Source organism: Orycteropus afer, unplaced genomic scaffold, assembly GCF_000298275.1.
Source record: "Orycteropus afer afer isolate SDZICR_OR568_19922 unplaced genomic scaffold, OryAfe1.0 scaffold00137, whole genome shotgun sequence".
In the NCBI taxonomy this organism is placed as follows: domain Eukaryota; kingdom Metazoa; phylum Chordata; class Mammalia; order Tubulidentata; family Orycteropodidae; genus Orycteropus; species Orycteropus afer.
The window spans coordinates 6,688,662-6,707,235 of NW_006921724.1; positions in this window are offsets into that span (position 1 = coordinate 6,688,662).

Here is an 18,574-nt window from a genome sequence, read left to right on the forward strand (position 1 = left end):
TATTCCGGTATTTTATGTATAATATATATAAATTTATTTTAATTTTTTTTCTCTGGAGGAATTGACGTTTTCCTTAACACTAGATGCTTTGTTCACCAGGTATCACCTGATCCAAGCTGAGGCTTAAGGGATAAAAATTCCAACCCTTACTTTCTTTGCTTACCTGTTTCTGCTTTGCCTCAGGGGCCTTGGTTTTGATTCTTATGAGGGAACCCCCACTCACTCTCCTTGGCCAATCATGTGGCCACAGTATGGGGGAGAGATGGATACCCCACTAAGAGGACTCCAGAGTATAAGGGCTCTGTGCCAATTAGCTTAATTATATCAAGGGTAAGACAAGTGACAGATGTTAATTCTTTCAAAGTTAATATTACACTTTGAAAGAAGGTAGGACATTCTAAGAACCTTGGCATTAACATACCCCATTTGCAAGGCCTACTTAAGCTCAATGACTGTTATTTCTTTATGGCATGCTAAAATTTAGGTCCTTTTATAGTAGCTATGTGCTGCTACTCCTAATCAAGGCAAACTCCCACTCAGGACAATTATATCCCAATTTACTGCTTATGCTCAAATTTCTGATCTACAGGATTAGGCCTTAGGAGGTAATTTGTTTCTATAAAATAAATCTTAAGCTATAGAGGGTTATAAGTATGCAAATGAATGCCTTTACCTGTTTCATATGCGTGTGTGCGCTCATGAAAACCAAAGCCCCTGTGTTCATGACTTATTGCCAGTACCTCTGGGCAACAAACTTAAATCATTGTAAACTTCAAGACAAGTCTATTTAAGGATTCCCTTTACCAAAGCCTGGGGGTTCCTATGATATATTTCTAAATTATGCAGCATTTTAAGGTTTTTATCATGTCTCTGGCTATTGCAGTATATTTGAATAGCTCTGTAATGCCCTGGGTGACTTTTCATGTCTGTTAATTTTTAAAGAATATATGTTAAGTATTTGAGTCTGCCACTTAGACTGTGGATGCACTGATGTAGAAGAATTTTCTAGATGATGTTGCTTCTCATTGATGCAGAGCCCATTCTGCCTCAGCCCCTCCAAGGCAGAGGATTGAAGGTGGCTTTGCAGATGAACTTCCTCCCATGCTCTCTTCCTTTATGGGTTCTTCCCTGTCAACCTGGGCTTCTTCCCACTCTCCCACTCAGCACTGTGCTCTGTTTTTGTAATTTCTGAGTGTTGTTTACTTGTGAGCAGACTACCTCACCTACTTTGGTCATGTTGTCAATAGGGACCAGTCCCTGGAGAAGGATGTCATGCTTGGTGAAGTAGAGGGTCAGTAAAAAAGGGGAAGACCCTCAATAAAATGGATTGACAAATGTGGCTGTGATGATGGACTTAAACATGGCAAGGATTGTTAAGGAGGGCACAGGACCGGGCAGTGTTTCATTCTGTTGTATATAGGGTTGCTATGAATCGGAGCTGACTCAACGGCACCTAACAACAACATTCATGCATTTACCTTTGTATTTCCTCTTTTTCCTGGAATGGCAGAAACTTGGGTGTGTACTCTGCTCTCTCTAGGCACCTGGAACAGGAATAGGCATATACTTTGGGTTTCTGAGGTGGTAAATCTTTACGTATGTAGATTGTTCAGTCTTCCTTCCATGGAGTGGCTAGTGGGTTTGAACTGCCAACCTTCTAGTTAGTCAAATGCCTTAGGCACTATGCTACCAGAGCTCCCAGGCATATACTGTTGTTGCTCTTGTTATGTGCCATCAAGTTGGATCTAACTCATAGGGACTCCTCCTTGGGTTTCTGAGGCACTATCACTACTGAAGTAAATTGCCCAATCTTCCTTCTGAGGAGTGACATATACGAGGCCTTGTAAATCATCTGCTGAATGAATGATTAATTTGGAATTAATTCTCCCAGATTGTCCAGTAAAGCAGATTTTGTAAAATGATTGGCTGTGTTATGTGTTGAGACTTGGATCATTTTAGCAGATTTTTTTCCCTCCTATATAACATTAACTGGTCCTTTCAAAAGTCTGTCTGCTGTCTTGGCCTACATCTAAGGAGTCAAAAGTAGCTTAATACTATGGAATATAAACAGGATTTGGAGCAAGACCTGGATTCTGAGTCAGCCTCTGGCCACATACTGATGAGATGATCTTGGACGAGGCAGGTTATTTTCTCTGAGGCCTTGTAGAACGGAGACAGTTACCTTTCCCTGCAGCTCCAATAAGCTCTTGAAGAGATTAAATGAGGCAAAGGATACAAAACTGCTTCAAAACCTTTGGAAGGTTTTTAAATGTTTCTGGACTTTTAAAAAAGTTAAGTTAGGTACTTAACAAGTATCTGTCAGATTACAGCATGTGATTTAGTAACCAGTTACACACTTACACATTCCCTTTGAGCTGATTCTGACTCATAGCAACCCCCATTGGGTTTCTGAGGCAATAAATCTTTATGGAAGTAGACTTCCTTGTCTTCTTCCTGGAGAGTGGCTGGTGAGTTTGAACCACCAAACTTCTGGTTAAGCAATCAAATGCCTTAGGCACTGAACACCAGAGCTCCTTTAATAACCACGACTTTATGTTTGTCTGAGTCAATAAATTAAAGTGGTTTTTTTTTGAAAATCAACGTGTTTTCCCATTTTCTGAATTTTCATAATAATAGCAAACATGCATACCAGTTGCCATTGAGTCAGTTGCAACTCATGGCAACCCCCTATGTGTCAGAGTAGAACTGTGCTCTACAGGGTTTTTAATGGCTGGTGTTTTGGAAGCAGATTGCCAGGCTTTCCTTCGGAGGTGCCTCTGGGTAGGCTTGAGTTGCCAACCTTTCAGTTAGTGACTGAGCGTGTGAACTGTTTGCATTACCCAGGGCCTCCATCACAATAGCAGAAACTTATCATATTCATTTGGGATTGAACTTCAGCTGGTAGTATTTCCTTACTTTTATGTTTATGATTCTTTATTATACATTTGCCATTAAATGATCTCTCTCTATATATATAAATCCACTTAAACCCATGAGAGAAGACCTATTTAATGCTCAATGAAGAGTGGCTCTTATTACAATTACATTTTCTAAGAAGGGATACCTATGCATTTCTCTTGCGACCTAATAAAATACATAATAGAAGTGCCACTTTCTGTTTGTAAAAGAAAGACATTCTTCAGAGAAATGGCATAAGAAATATTTGTACTAGTGCAAAGTATAATTCTGAGTAGGACTGTGTTTCTTCCTGGTGGGAAGATTGTGGCGATGCTGAATCATGAGGCATTTTGAGCTCTCATGTAGTGACATTTCTGCCTTAACCCTTTTTTGTTTGATGAGGATTTTGTCCAGGGGAAAAGCCTAACCACTTGGGGCTATTTTGCAGCTATAGTCTTTGATCCCAGAGAGAGAAATTAGAGCAGACAGAGAGGTGAGAGGAGTCCCTGGTAGTGCAAACAATAAGCATGATCAGCTGCTAACTGAAAAGTTGCAGATTCAGTTCATGCAGAGGCTCTTTGGAAGAAAGTCCTCGTGATCTACTTCTGAAAAATCAGCCACTGAAAACCCTAAGGAGCTAGTCCTACTCTGACACAAATGGTGTCTCTATGAGTTGGAATCGACTTAACGGCAACTGGTAAGTGAAATGGGAGTGATCCCATAGAAGATGACCAATTATCTTACTTTTCTCTGAAGATTTTTGTTCTGACTTCCTTAGGATGCCACATGTCCTCAGGGGATGGACCTGACAAATTTGGGCAAAGTTTGAAGGGTTTGTGGAGATCCTGGCTTACTCAGGCACACAGAACTGTAGTTATGAGCATCCTTCTTCGCACACCTTCTGAGCCATAGAGTACAGGAAATTAGGTTTTCCCAGTTCTCCAGTGGAATAACCAATCACTCTCTTTTTACTTTGTTGGTTCAGTGGGAGAATTCTCACCTTCTATGGAGGAGACCTGGATTCGACTTCCACCCAGTGCACCTTATATGCAGCCTCCACCTGTCAATGGAGGTTTGGGTGTTGCTTTAATGCTGGACAGGTTTCAGTGGAGCTTCCACACTAAGAAGCATTAAAAAGAGAGGCCTGGCGATCTGTTGTTGTTGCTATTAGGTGCCATTGAGCCAATTCAGATTAATAGTGACTATATACTCAGAAACCCAAGGAGGGGTCGCTATGAGTCGGGTCCGACTCGACGGCACATAACAACAACAACCAATATACGACAGAATGAAACACTGACTGGGCCTGCACCATCCTCACAATCATTGATATGTTTGACCCTATTGTTGCAGCCACTGTGTCAATCCATCTTGTTGAGGGCCTTCCTCTTTTTCACTGACCATTTACTTTACCAAGTGTGATCTCCTTCTCCAGGAACAGGTCTCTTCTAATAACCTGCCCAAAATATGAGAGACGATGTTTGCCATCCTTGTTTTTAAGGAGCATTCTGGCTGTACTTTTTCCAAGACAGATTTGTCCATTCTTTTGGCAGTCCATAGCATAAAAAAAAAAAAAAAAAAAAAAACAACCCACTGCCATTGAATCAGATCTGACTCATAACGACCCCTCCTTGGGTTCCCATAATTCAAGTGCATTAATTATTCTTTGGTCTTCCTTATTCATCATCTAACTTTCACATGCATATGAAATGATAAAAAATGTCATGGCAGACATATTGTATGTACCATAAAAATGTCCAAATACAATTTAGACAGAACAGGAGGAAAAGTTAGGATAACTTTTTAGCAACAAATAAGCACCTTATGGAAGTGAGTCACTGGGCCTGCGTGCTGGGGACCGTGGTCACAGGGCACATTAAGCTCAATTGACACAACATGGTATACAAAAATATTATTCTACATCTTTCTTCAGTAAATAGTAACTAGGGTCTTAAAAGCTTGTGAGCAGCCATTTAAGAGGCAACTATCGGTCTCTCCTCATCTGGAGAAAAGAAGAGTGAAGAGAATCAAAATGTATGGAAACAGTTAATCCAAAGGACTAATGGACCAGGAGAAACTCAGCCCATATGACCCTGAGACCAGAAGAAGTAGATGGTGCCAGATTACCAATGCCAACCACTCAGAAAGTGATCAAAATTGGAGAACCTGTATAGAATGGGAGAAAACTGTGAAACAAAACTCAAGATCATAAAAAAGACAGGGCTTAGCTGTAGTGCCTAAGGCATTTTACTGCTAACCAGAGGTAGGCAGTTGAAACCCACTAGCTGCTCTGTGGAGGAAGATGGGGCAATGTACCTCTGTAAAGATTTACCACTTCAGAAACCCAAAGAGGTTTGCTATGAGTTGTAATAGACTCAGTGCCAGTGAGTTTGGTTTTAATTTTGGTTTACTGGTCTGATAGTGACTGGTAAAACTCCTAAGACTGTGGCCTTGAGTCATACTTTGGGCCTAGAATTGAACTCATTTATGTGGTTTAACTCTCAGCCAAACACTATACAGGCCTATGAGCTGAACATCTACACCAAGGAGATGCATCCCTTAGATAATCAACTATGAGAGATCAGAGAGGTAGCATTTGCACAGGGGGAAATGTAGGGAGGAGGAATGCACAGGCAAGAAGGACACAGGGAAAGGTAACCATTCTGGTTAACTAGTACCACTCTGACAGGAATACATCACCAATGGGATTGCTTGAACAAACAGGAGTTTATTCTCTTACAGTTTGGGAGACTAGAAGTTCAAGTTCAAAGTGCCAGTCTCTAGGGGCTGTGTGAAAGCCCCTCGACCTTGGGCTTCAGCTCTGTCACTTGCTCCTGAACCACTGAAGCTAGAGGCATCTTTTCACTCAGGCAGTAGCTAGCTACTGGCTGCTGAGGCTAACAAGCCCAAGGTCAACAAATAAAATGGCACAGTCCCGATGTCACCGAACAACACAGCAGGCCATTGATTCAAGTCCACTTAAAGTCCCAGCATTGGCAGAGCTTTGCAGGCTGCTGAACAAAGACATGGCTACATGCAGGGTTCAAGCATCCCATAAGCTAGAGATCATTCCTAAAGCTCCTTCTTATATATGGGAAGCAGACCACAACCCTTAAACAGCTACTTAGCTGCTTGTGGTAGATCCCACCATGGAGTTGATTGCCAGTTTCATCATGGGGAATAACTACCACTACCACCAGCTGCCCAGCCACTCAACGAGGCCCCACCAAGTTGGCATACAACTTTAACTACCACAGTAACCAACCAGAGGAGGAAGTGGGTGGTGAGAAGTTACACTACAGGGAACATAACCAGTGTCACAAAACAAAATGTGTATGAACTGTTGAATGTAAAATGAATCTGCTTTGTAAAATTTCATCTAAATCACAATAAAAGTTTAAATGTATATGTTGTTGTTGTTGTTATTTGCTGTCGAGTCAGCCCTGACTCATAGCGACCCCTCCTTGGGTTTTCAAGGCAGTGTCACTATGGAAGTAGGATTGCCCAACCTTCCTTCCGAGGAGTGGCTGGTGGGTTTGAACAGCCAGTCTTCTGGTTAGCAGTCAAGTGCCTTAGGCACTATAGGTGAACCTTAACCTTCAAAATGACATCTTTGTTTTTTAGCACTTTAAAGTGGCCTTTTGCAGCAGATTTGTCGATACATTATGTCATTTGATTTCATGACTGCTGCTTCCATGGGCGTTGATTGTAGATCCAAGTAAAATGAAATGCTAGACAAATTCAGTCTTTTCTCCATTTATCATCATGTTGCTTACTGGTCCAGTTGTTTGGGTGTTTTTTTTTTTTTTTTATGTTGAGAGATATTTTGTACTGAAGGCTGTAGTCTTCATCAGTAAATGCTTCAAGTCCTCTTCTCTTTTAGCAAGCAAGGTTTGTTATCTGAATATGGTGGGTTGTTAATGACTCTTCCTCCAGTCCTGCTGCTGTACTCTTCTTCATATAGTCCAGCCTCTCAGATTATTTGTTCAGCATACAGAATGAATAAATATGGTGAAAAGACATAACCCTGACCTTCACCTTTCCTGATTTTAAACCATATAGTATGCCCTTGTTCTGTTCCAGTGACTGCCTTTTGGTCTATGTGTAGTTTCTGCATGAGCACAATGAACTGTTCTGCAATTCCTACTCTTCCCAATGTTATCCATAGTGTGTTACAATCCACACAGTTGAATCTTTTTGCATAGTCAATAAAACACATGTAAACATCTTTCTGGTATTCTCTGCTTTCTGGTATTCTCTGCTTTCAGCCAATTCTCATCTGACATCCCTATGATATCCCTCATTCCACATTGTTTTCTGAATCTGGCTCAATTTTTCTTGTAGTTCCTGGTCAATGTACTGCTGCAACAGTTTTTGAATTATCTTCTGCAAAATTTTACTTAAATGTAATATGAATGATATAGTTCACTAATTTTCACATTCTGTTGAATCACTTTTCTTTGAAATTGGCATAAGTATGGATCTCTTTCAGTTGGTTGGGCAGATAGTGGTCTTCCAAATTTATTGAAATAGATGAATGAGTGCCTCCAATGTTGCAGCTGTTCCTTGAAAAAACTCAATTGTTATTCTTGGAGTCTTGTTTTCCTTTTCTTTTCTTTCTTTCTTTCTTTTTTTTTTAATTTTTATTATGATTTGGGTGAAAATTTACAGAGCCAATTCATTTTCCATACAACTGTTCATACACATTTTTTCTCATGACATTGACTGTAATTCCCCACAACGTAACAGCTCTCTTCCTACTTCCTCCCCCCAGTTACCTCTTCCCTGTGTCCTTCCCTCCCATGCACTCCTGCCTCCTAAGCTGTCTCCCTATGCAAACACTGCCCTCACCCTATATGCCTGTCTATTGTTTGGCTGGAAGCCACAGCAGTGAGTTCAGTTCCAGACCTGAAGGGTAACTAGGGACCATAGTCTCAGGGATCTCACCAGGCTCTATCAGACCAGCAAACCTGGTCTTCTTTTTTCCCATGATTTTGAGTTTTGTTCTACATTGTTCTCCCATTCTATCCAATATCTCCTGCACTGATCCCCCTCTGAATGGTTGACAGTGGTAGCTGGGCACCATCTAGTTCTTCTGGTCTCATGGTCATTTAAGCTGAGGATTGCATGGTCTACTAGTTCCTTGGATAAATCGTCTCTCTGCAACTTTGGTTTTCTTTGTTCTTCTTTGCTCTGATGAAGAGAGATCCATAGTTGCAGCTAGATGGCGGCTTTGGAGCCTTGTTTTCACCAATGCCTGTAACATAGCTTAGACTTCTTCCTTCAATACCATTGGTTCTTGATCCTTTGTTACCTCCTGAAATCATTGAACATTGACCAATTCTTTTTTATACAGTGACTCCATATATTTCTTCAATCTTCTTTGATGCTTTCTGCATTGTTCAATATTTTGCCCATAGATAGTCTCAGTATTGCAACTGGAGGCTTGGATTTTTTTCCTTAGTTCTTTAAGCTTGAGAAATTCCAAGTGTGTTCTTCTCTTTTAATATTCTAACTCTAGGTCTTTGCACATTTCATTATAATACTTTATTTTGTCTTCTTGAGCCATCCTTCTAAAATCATCTGTTCAGCTCTTTTATTTCATCATTTCTTCCATTTACTTTAGCTACTCTCTATAAAAGCAAAGTTCAGTATCTCTCTGACATCCACTTTGTTTTTTTCTGTAGTTCCTGTCATTTTAATGATCTTTTGTTTTCTTCATGCATGATGTCCTCAATGATGTCTCACAATTTGTCTGATCTTCAGTCATTAGTGTTCAATGGATTCAATCTATTTTTCAGATGGTTTCTAAATTCAGGTGCGATATACTCAAGTGTATTTTGCTTCTTGTGGACTTGTTTTAATTTTCTTCAGCTTCAACTTGAACTTGCATATGAGCAATTGATGATCTGTTCTGCAGTCAACCATTCAGTTTGTTCTACTGATGGTACTGAACTTCTCCATTGTCTCTTTCCCCAGATGTAGATGATTTGATATTTGTGTATTCCATCTGGCTAAGTTCATGTGTGTAGTCACCTTTTATGTTGTTGAAAAAAGTATTTGCAATGAATAAGTCATTGGTCTTGGAAAATTCTATCATGTTATCTCTAGCAACATTTCTAAAACCAAGGCCATATTTTTCAACAATTGATCCTTTTTCTTTGTTTCCAACTTTTGCATTCCAATCACTAGTAATTAGCAATGCATCTTGAGTGCATATTTGATCAGTTCCAGATTGAAGAAAGTAGTAAAAATCTTCAAATTCTTCATCTTTGTCATTAGCGGTTTTTGTGGAACCACTATTATTGGAATAATAAACATATGGAATGATCTTCTTTGTAGGCATATGAATATTATTTTATCACTGACAGTGTTGTACTTCAGCACAGGTCTTGAAAATTTCTTTATGATGATGAATGTGATGCCATTCACCTTATTTGTCATTCCCAACATTGTAGACCATATGATTATCTGATTCAAAATGGCCAATAGCCGTCCCTTTCAGCTAACTTATGCCTAAGATATCAATCTTTGTGCATTCTATTTCATTTTTGACAACTTCCAATTTTCCTAGATTCATACTTCATGCTGGTGTTTTGAGTCATGCCACATTAGCAAATTAATGTTCTGAAAGCTTTACTACATTTATGTCATTAGGGTTGACTCTACTTGGAAGAGTCAGTTCTCCACCCTCCCACCCCCGAACCCTGTCATGACTTGAGTGCCTTCTGACCTGGCAATCTACATCTGAAAATCAGCCAATGAAAGCTCTATGGATCACAATGGTCTAATGTTCACTGACAAGGTAGCACTTTTTCCATTGTGCTTATCATCACCATGAGTAGGCAGCTAATGCATCGGCCAGCTACATTTTTTTTTTTTTTAACATTATATCAGCTCATTGGTATGGATGACCTTTCTCATAGTTAGCTTCAGAATGTATACCAGAGGGGGGAAATGATAGAATTTTGAAATCCCAGAGAGATACTAAGAACTACATTGTGAAGTACTGGGCAGTTTACAAGGCGTTTGGGAAAAAATACTAATCCCTTAGACCCATAAAAAGCCACCATTATTGATATGGTTTGCTCACTTCTGGCAGCAGGATCTTAACTGAAAATGTCAGAGCCCTACCAATCCAGATACACACACACACACACACACACCACACACACACATGCATGCACACATAATCTTTAAACATCTTTATGAAGCAACAAATAGAAGACTAAGGGGAATAACAATGCCAAACTCTGCAAATGAGAAGAGCACCCATTTTCCCTTACAGTTAATTTAGACTCAGACTCCTTCACTGACTTCTCCTGGATATAGGAGCTAGGCAGAGGGCTCTACACCTTTCAGTGCCCTCCTTGCTCTGGATACTTGAGAAAACTCTTATATTGCATTGTCCTCTCTGTTGTATTAAATAACTTATTGATATATAATTCACAGGTCATAAAGTTCACCCATTTAAAGTGCACAATTCAATAGTTTTTAGTATATTCATAGATATGTGCAATCACCAGCACAATCAGTTTTGGAACATTCTCTTCATCTCAACAAGAAATGTCATCTGCTTTAACTATTATCTTCAATCCTTCCATTCTTTCCTCAGCCTCAAGTAACCACTAATCTACATTCTATTCCTACTGAATTCCCAACTGTGAGTTCACATTAAGAATATAATTTGTGATCTTTTGTGACTGGCTTCTTTCACTTAGCATAATGTTTTCAAGGTTCATTCATGTTGTAGCATGTACCATTCTTTTATCTCATTCCTTTTTTTAAGGCCAAAAAAATCTGTGTGGATAGATCACATTTTGTTTATCTATTGTCCATTGCAGAAGGAAGAGTGGGCTATCTACTTCTGTAAAGATTTACCACCTCAGAAACCCAAAGGGAGTGGCTATGAGTCAGGATTGACTAAATGGCAGTGATTTTGATTTGGATTTATTTTCTATTTACCACAAGTTTTTCATACTGTGTTGGCTTGTGTGTTGTTGTGAGGCTGGAGGCTATGTCACCTGTGTTTCAAATACCAGTAGGGTCACCATGGTGGACTGGTTTTGGTGGAGCTTCCAGACTAACACAAATTGTGAAGAAGGAAGGGAACATCCACTTCTTAAAGAATTGGCCAGTGAAAACCTTATGAATAACAGTGAAACACTGTCTGATATATTACTGGAAAACTTTATGAATAGCACTGAAACATTGTCTGATATAAGGATGGAAGATGAACCCCTCAGGTTGGAAGGCACTCAGAATATGATTGGGGAAGAGCTGACTCCTCAAAGTAAAGTAAACATTAATGATGTAAAGGAGTAAAGCTTTCGGGATCTTCATTTCCTGATAGAGCACACTACTTAAAATGGGAAGAAGCAGCTGCAAACATTCATTAATAATTGGAATGTGGAATGCATGAAATATGAATCTAGAAAAATTGGAAGTTGTCAAACATTAAATGAAACACATTAAGATATCCCAAGCATTAATGAGGTGAAACAGACTAGTATTGGCCATTTTGAATCAGACAATCATATGGTCTGTTATGCCAGGAATGGCAAATTGAAGGGGAATGGCATCACATTCATTGCCAAAAAGAACATTTCAACATCTATCCTGAAGAACAATGCTGTCAGTAATAGGATAATATACATACACCTAGGAGCTCTGGTGGTATAGAAGGAAGACCAGTTAATGCAACTATTATTCAAATTTATGCATGAACCACTGAAGCTAATGATGAAGAAATTTAAGACTTTTTCCAGCTTCTGCAGTTCAAAATTGATCAAACATGCAGTCAAGGTGCATTGATTATTACTAGTGATTAGAATGTGAATGTGGGAAAAAGGGAAGGACCATCAGTAGTAGCTGGAAGATAATGTTTTTGATGATAGAAATGATGCCAGAGATCTTATGATAGAGTTTCACAAGACCAACCACTTATTCATTGTAAATATCTTTTTTCAACAACATACACAGCAGCTATACACATGGACCTTGCCAGATGGAATATACAGGAATCAAATCTACTACATCTATAGAAAGAGGTGATGGAGAAGCTCAGTGTCCTCAGTCAAAACAAGCCAGGAGCTGACTGTGGGACAGATTGTCAATTGCTCATATGCAAGTTTAATTTGAAACTGAAGAAAATTAAAACAAGTCTATGAGAACCAATATATAACCTTGAGTATATCCATCTGAATTCAGAGACCATCTGAAGAATAGATTTTATACATTGAATACCAATGACTGGAGGCCAGAAGAGTTGTAGGGTGACATCAAGCACATAATGCATGAAGAAAGCAAAAGGTCATTAAAATAACAGGAAAGGAATAAAAAAAGCAAAATGGATGTCAGAAGAGACTTGGAAACTTGCTCTTGAATGAAAAGTAGCAAAGTGAATGGAAGAAATGATGAGATGAAAGAGCTGAACAGAAGATTTGAAAGGACAGCTCAAGAAGACAAAGTAAAACATTATAATTAAGTACACAAAGACCTAGAGTTAGAAAACCAAAAGGGAAGGACATGCTTGGCATTTCTCAATCTGAAAGACCTAAGGAAAAATTCAAGCTTTGAGTAGCAATATTGAAAGATTCTGTGAGTAAGACATTGAACAATGCAGGAAGCATCAAAAGAAGATGGGAGAAATACACAGTCACTGTACCAAAAAGAATTGGTCAATGTTCAACTATTTCAGGAGGTAACATAGGATCAAGAACCAATGGTATTGCAGGAAGAAGTCTGAACTTTACTGAAGGCATTGATGAAGAACAAGGCTCCAGGAACTACAGAATACCCATTGAGATGTTTCAACAAATGGATGCAGTGCTGGAGGTGCTTATTTGTTTATGCCAAGAAATTTGTAAGACAACTACCTGGCCAACCACCTGGAAGAGATCCATATTTGTGCCCATTCCAAAGAAACATGATCCAACAGAAAGTGAAAAATCATGAATATCACACACAAGTAAAATTTTCCTAAAGATAATTTAAAAATGGTTGTAACAGTCAATTGACAGGGAATTGCCAGAAATTCAAGATGGATTCAGAAGAGGATGTGGAATGAGAGATATCTTTGCAGATTCAGATGGTTCTTGGCTGAAAGCAAAGAATACCAGAAAGAGGTTTACCTATCTTTTATTATCTATGCAAATGGCATTCAACTGTGTGTATCATAAAAAAATTATGGCTAACAATGAGAAGAATGGAAATTCCAGAACACTTAATTGTGCTCACAAGGAACCTGTACATAGACCTAGAGGTTGTTGTTCCAACAGAACAAGGGGATACTGCATGGTTTAAAATCAGGAAGAGTGTGCATCAGGGTTGCATCTTTTCACTATACTTATTCAATCTGAATGCTGAGCAAATAATCTGAAATCTGAACTATATGATGAAGAACAGAGCATCAGGATTGGAGAAATATTCTTTGACATTCTGTGATAAGCAGATGACACAACTTTGCTTGCTGAAATTGAAGATGACTTGAAGCATTTACTGATGAAGATCAAATATTACACTCTTCAGTATGGATTACACCTCAACATAAAGAAAATGAAAATTCTCACAACTGGACCAATAAGCAACATCACTATAAATGTAGAAAAGACTGAAGTTGTCATGGATTTTATTTTACTTAGATCCACAGTGAACACCCCTGGAAGCAGTAGTCAAGAAATCAGACATCATATTGCACTGGGCAAATCTGCTGCAAAAGACCTCTTTGAAGTGTCAAGGAGCAAAATGTCACTTTGAAGCCTAAGGTGAGCTTAACCCAAGCCATGGTATTTTCAATTGCTTCATATGCATGTGAAAGCTGAACAATGAATAAGGAAGATCTAAGAAGAATTGATGCTTTTGAATTGTGGTGTTGGTGAAGAAAATACCACAGATTGTCAGCAGAATAAACAAATCTTTCCTGAAGAAGTGCAGCCAGAATGCTCCTTAGAAGGGGGAATGACCAAACTTTATCTCACTTACTTTGGTCCTGTTGTCAGAAAGGACCAGTCCCTGGAGAAGGATATCATGCTTGGTAAAGTAAAGGGTCAGTGAAGAAAGGGATGGTCCTCAACAACATGAATTGACATAGTGGATGCAATGATGGGTTCAGGAATAATAAGAATTTTGAGAATGGTGCAGGACCAGGCAGTATTTTGTTCTGTGGTACGTAGGGTTGCTATGAATCGGAGCCCACTTAATGGCACCTAACAACAACAACATTGTCCACTGATGGACATTTGGGTTGTTTCCAGTCTTTGGCAATTGTAAATGATGCTGACATGAACATTTGGTTACCAGTTTTTGTGTGGAAATACATTTTCATTTCTCTTAGGTATATACTTAGGAGTGGAATGGCTGGGTCATATGGTAACTCTATATTTGATAATTTGAGGATCTACCAGACTGTTTTGTCCAAGATTTATAGTACTCACATGACTGTTGAACTGTGGGCTATTCTGGCTGGCAAAGAAAGTCTCTTTTGAACAAGTTTAAGTATAGCCTTCATAATTTGTGTTGCTGAACTGGGTCCCCTCTGGAAGTAAGCCCAGAACATGCAGCTTTCTGTCAGAGGCTGAGAGAGCCAGCCGCACTGCTGCCTACACTGTATTTGGTGACTGGCCACTCCACTTTGCAGCTCAGTCAGTCAATAAGCTTCACTATGAGCAAGGGCAGGGACACCATGAGCAAGGGCAGGAACACTATGTTCCTATCCACCCTGCCCCATCCTGCCTTTGTTATATCCTACCCAACACTACAATGAGGCTCATGGTGCAAGTGCCATTTAATTTACCAATGACTGCATTGTTTTCCTAGGCTGCCATCATCAAATGCCACAAACTAAGGAAGATCAGGCAATCTACTTGTGTAGGGATGCTGCCTCAGAAACCCAAAGACGGGTCACCGTGAATTGGATCTGACTCGACAACAGTGGGTTTAGGTGCCTTATAAGAACAGAAATTTATTGTCTCACAATTCTGGAAGTTGAGTGTCCAAATTCAGAGTTTTGGCCATGTTGATTCCTTCTGTTAGCTCTGAGACAGTCTGCTCCATGCCTCATTTCTAGCTTCTGATGGTTCCCCCAGTCCTTGACATTCCTTGGCTTGCAGCTGCAACTGCCTTGGTCTTCTCATGGCTGTCTTCTTTTTTGGGCATCTGTCTCCATTTGTCTTTTCTTTTATAAGGACACCACTGATAGTGGATTAGGACCCACTCTGCTCCAGTATGACTTCATGTCAACTCATCACCTCTTCAAAGATCCTGCTTTCAAACAAGGTTAAGTTCACAGGCACCAGCCTTAGGATTTCAACATATCTTTTTGTGGCACACAGTTAAATTCATAACTCTCAATGACCTGAATATCTGCAGGGATTCAAGGCTCTGGAGAGGGGCACAGGTACTGTGCAGGGTACCTGGTCATAGTCCCTCCCACAGTTCTCCTCCATAATTCCTTTGCCCTCACCAAAGTCTAGGGTGTTTGGAGAAGTTTTTTCTCAGCCTCCTAGGACAACTTTGAGCATCCCCACACTCTTACATTCCTTGGTTGACCTATGTATCCCTGAATCTAATTACTTGAGCCTTCTTCCCTACAATCAGTGTCCCTTCTACTCTGGTTTACACATCCCAGATGGCTCTGTGAAAGTGATAAAAATGGCATATTTTTCCCCAAGGAATCTTTGAATCTATGAAGTAAATAGAAATTAATGTTTCCTTGACTATTCTAAAAAAAAAAAACCTCACTGCCATTGAGTCAGATCCAACTCATAGCGACCCCTCCTTGGATTTCCAAGCTAGTATCTCTACAGAAGTTGTGGTGGTTAAGTCTGTGTGTCAACTTGGCTGGGCCTGTTTGAGTGACTGGGCAGCTGGATATAGTTATTCTCCATGGTGATATTGATAATTAACTCCATAGTGGAATCTATTGGAGCAGCTGAGTAGCTGCTTTGGGTATGTGGTCTGCTTCCTGTATATAAGCAGCAGCTTTGGGAATGGTGTCTAGCCTATGGCACACTTGGACCCTGCATGTAGCTATGTCATTGTTCAGCAGCCTGCCATGCACTGTCAACCTTGGAACTTACAATGGACTTGAATTAATGACCTGCTGTGTGGTTTAGTAATATCGGGACTGTGCCATTGTATTTGTTGACCTTGGGCTTGTTAGCCTCAGCAGCCAGTAGTTGCCTGAGTGAAGAGATGCCTCTAGCTTCAGTGGGCTGGGGGCAAGAGGCAGAGCTGGAGCCCAAGGTCAAGGGGCTTTCACACAGCCCCCAAAGCCTGGAACTTTGAACTCAGACTTCTAGCCTCTTGAGCTATAAGAGTATAAACTCTTGTTTATTAAGGCCATCACATTTGTGGTACATTCTTGTCAGAGTGGCACTAGGTAACCAGAACAGAAGAAGATTGTCCAATCTTTCTTTTAAGGAGTGGCTGGTGGGTTTGAACCACCAGCCTTCTGGTTAGCAGTCAAATGCCTTAGGCACTACACCACCAGAGTTCCTCCTTGACTATTAGGGGTTAGTAGTAGTTTCTTTTTAAACACTTTAATAGCTTTCAAAGGCAGGAATAATCAATAAATCACTTTTGGTGTAGGATATAAATTTAAGATATAATTGTTAAATTTATTTTTTATGACCCTTTTGTACTATCTCATCTATATTCTCTCTATATATATAGTTCTCTAGATGTTCATTTATCACTTGTCCAGAAATAATATTGCTGCTTTCTTACATTATTATAAATGGGAACATAAGAATCGGGTCCTTCAAAATCCTCGTGTTGCAGCACCACTTTAAATCAAAAAAAGACATCACCCATCTGCTTTTGAATCAAAGCTAATTTTCCCCTTTTGCAATCACTATATAGTTGATACAAGAGTTATTCTGGGAGAAGAAAGGATTCGAGACCCTAAACTATCTTATGAAAAAAAATCAAGATTCTTAGTGCTGCTGTTATTAGTTGCTGTTGAGTCAGCTCAGACTCATGGGGATCTTAGCTATGACAGAATGAAACATTGTCTGGTCCTGCACCATTTTCATGTTTGTTGGTGCATTTGAGTCTATCATTGTGGCAATTATGTCAATTGATGTCATTGAAAGTTTCCCTCATTTTCTCTGACCCTCTGCCAAACGTGATGTTCTTTACTAGTGATGACATATCTAAAGTAAGCAAGTTGAAGTCTCGCCATCCTTGCTTCTAAGAAGCATTCTGGTTATATTTCTTATAAGTCTAATTTTTTCATTCTCTGGAAGCCCACGGTATATTCAATACATATTGCCAACACCATAATTAGAATGCATCATTCTTGTTTCTTTCTTTTCCTTCCTTCCTTTTCATTGTGTTTTAGGTGCAAGTTTACAGAGCAGAGTTTGTTTTACATTCAACATTATGTGTATATTTAGTTTTACTATGATTCCCAACCCTAACCCAGTCTCCTCTCCTCCCAGCCAGTAACCCACATCCCCCCATGCCCCTCACAGTTATGTACTCTTGTGTGTCCTGCATTTCCTCCCTGACAGTGTTGCCCCTCTGGTGTACTATGGTCGATTGCTCCAGGGGATGTATTTCCATAGAGTATGTGGGTGTGTCACCCTGGGTTGAGTGGTATGCGTTTACATCTTGTTTACTATTAGGCTGAGAGCCAGCCCCTGGGAGTCAGTTTTATTCCAGGCCCAGAATGTATGGACCATAGTATTGGGGGTCTCACCAGACTCCATCCAACCAGTAATTCTGGTCATTATTGAGTTTTTGGATCTTGTTCCACATTTTTCCTCCCACTCTATCCAGGATCTCCAGATTTGATCCTTTCCTGAGTGGTTGGCATTGGTGGCCAAGCACCATCTAGTTCTTTTTGTCTTGAGGGCCATCGTGTCCTAGGGCTGATTGCTTCCAAATGCCCTTGTTCCCCCCCCCCACTCTTCTTCAAGAATGCATCATTCTACTTCCCTTTTTCACTATCTGGTGTGGCAGTTAATGTTGTGTGTCAACTTGGCTGGGCCATGACTTTGAGTAAGTTGGCAGCCAGATACAGTTAATACCCATGGTAAGATTGGATGTGGTATAATGAATTCCATGGTGGAATCTGCTGTGAGCAGCTAATTAGTTGCCTTCAGGGTGTAGCCCACTTCCAGTATATTTGGAGAAGCTTTGAGGAAGGTTCTAGCTTTTGGCACATCTAGACCCTGCATTTGGCCATGTTGCTGCCAATCTTGGGATTGTAACGTTCCACCTGTCCATCTTGGGTTTGTCAACCTCAGCATGAGTCAAAAAGAAGCCTCCAGCTCCAGTGGGCTTGGAATAAGATGCAGAGCTGAAGTACAAAGTTGGGGAGACTTTATCCAGCCCCTAGAGCTGGCACTCTGCCTAAGGCATTTGACTGCTAAGCAGAAGGCTCAAACCCACCAGCTACTCCTTGAAAGGAAGATTGGGCAATCTACTTCCATAGTGATAACTCCTTGGAAACCCAAGGAGGGGTCACTATGAGTCAAATCTGACTTGATGGCGGTGGGTTTATTTATTTATTTATTTTAGCTTCCTAAACTGTAAGAGAATAAATTCCTGTTTATTAAAGCTATCCATTTCTGGTATTTCTGTTATAGCAGCACTAGGGAACCAAGACATCTGGCTTTGACATGAATATGAAGTGATTTAAAAGACCATGGCTTTGGTCAGGCACACC